The sequence below is a fragment of the Macaca thibetana genome, chromosome 18 (assembly GCF_024542745.1).
Source record: "Macaca thibetana thibetana isolate TM-01 chromosome 18, ASM2454274v1, whole genome shotgun sequence".
Classification (NCBI taxonomy): Eukaryota; Metazoa; Chordata; class Mammalia; order Primates; family Cercopithecidae; genus Macaca; species Macaca thibetana.
This window is the reverse complement of record NC_065595.1, coordinates 56,937,878-56,939,415: the sequence shown is the minus strand read 5'-3', so window position 1 is coordinate 56,939,415 and position 1,538 is coordinate 56,937,878. Positions and strand designations below refer to the sequence as shown.

General features: G+C 48.4%; 1 pseudogene; it reads right to left on the bottom strand.

Annotated features, from left to right (window-relative positions):
• Nucleotides 1–739: 739 nt before the first annotated feature.
• On the bottom strand, nt 740–1,260 carry LOC126941198 (40S ribosomal protein S10-like; annotated as a pseudogene).
• Between the last annotated feature and the right edge of the window lie 278 nt (nt 1,261–1,538).

Below are 1,538 nucleotides of genomic sequence, written 5' to 3'. Positions count from 1 at the left end.
CACGATCAAACATGCCTTCTGGACGAAAATGTTCTTATAATATCCGCCTTCAGTCTGGTGCCAGAATTGTGACACAGTGGTAATGTGCTGATCTCAGGGTGGGACACATGCCCTCAGTCTTTCCTAGGCAAGTCCTGTGCCTGCTGGGGCTCAGCAGGTGACCTAAGGGCCAGACTACTCTGCTCAATCATGAGGCTAGTCAGGCTCACTGAGTGGGCAGCGATCTGGGAAGCTTCAAACAGGAAATGAAGAAAGCTGAAGTCTGGTTCAGTGTCCCAGGGGGATCTGGGGAAGACAGTAGGGGGAGGGTAATCAAGGCAGACCAACTGGCAAGAGGAGATTAGGGCAGTGACAGCTTCCATGGAACTCCTGAAAGGCCTTGCAACACCCTGGGGCCCTGGCAAGGTCAAAAAGTGGGGAGCAGTGAGCTATGTCCAGTGCAGGAGGCCAGCAGGTGGAAGCAGAAATGCAATCTCTAAGGACTGATGCAAAGAATGCTTCCAGGTTCTGAGAAATTGGCATCCCAGGCAGGCTCCTGGACAGAAATTCAGACACAATGGGTCAAGACCTGTGTCCAGAACTGCACATAAAGGCAATCAGTAGGTTTAATTGGAGGTGTACTATGTATTAGCATTTGGCCCTTTTAATTCTTATTTCCTTCAGTATTCACAAATCTTTTTTTTTAAATTTTTTTTTTTTGGCTGTAAATTTATTCAATGCAAAATAATCCTCTCCAGTTTTACTGAGGAGGCTGACCACATCCACGACCAAATCTGCCCCTAAACTGAAATTCAGTTGCTGACCCAGCCCCCAGCCTCGGCTTTCTTGTCGGCAATCAGGGGGCACAGCACTCTGTCTGTAGGTAACTCTGTTGGCTTCCCCTCTTGGGAGTCTTGCAAGTTGCTCACTCTCCAGGCCTTTAGGCTGAGACCTGCCAGTCTTTGGACAGCTGTGGCATAGGGTGGCAGGAACAGTCTCCGGAGGGAGATGAAGGTAATCACAAAGATACTGGATACCCTCATTGGTAAGTTACCAATAGAAATGTCTCCAGGCAAACTGTTCTTTCACATAGCCTTCGGACCTGAGAGACTGCATGGCCTTCATGACATGAAGGTTGGGCACATTTTTGTCTGCCAGCTCTGGGTGCTTAGGCGTGTGGACATCCTTCTTGGTCACCATGACTCCCTCCTTAAAAAGGAGTTCATAAATGGCAATCTGGTTCTTCTTAAGCATCAACATCTCGGCAGCTGTAGGGTCTGGGGCCGGGGCTGGAAAGAATATTTACAAATCTTATGCCATGGGTAAAATTTTTCACATGAAGAAACTGAGACTTGACTGGGCGCGGTAGCTCACGCCTGTAATCCCACCACTTTGGGAGGCAGAGGTGGGCGGATCACGAGGTCGGGAGACTAAGACCATCCTGGCCAACATGGTGAAACCCCATCTCTGTGGGGAAAAGAAAGATTAGACTGTTACCATGTCTATATAGAAAGAAGAAGACATAAGAGACTCCATTTTGTTCTGCATTTGAGATGCTG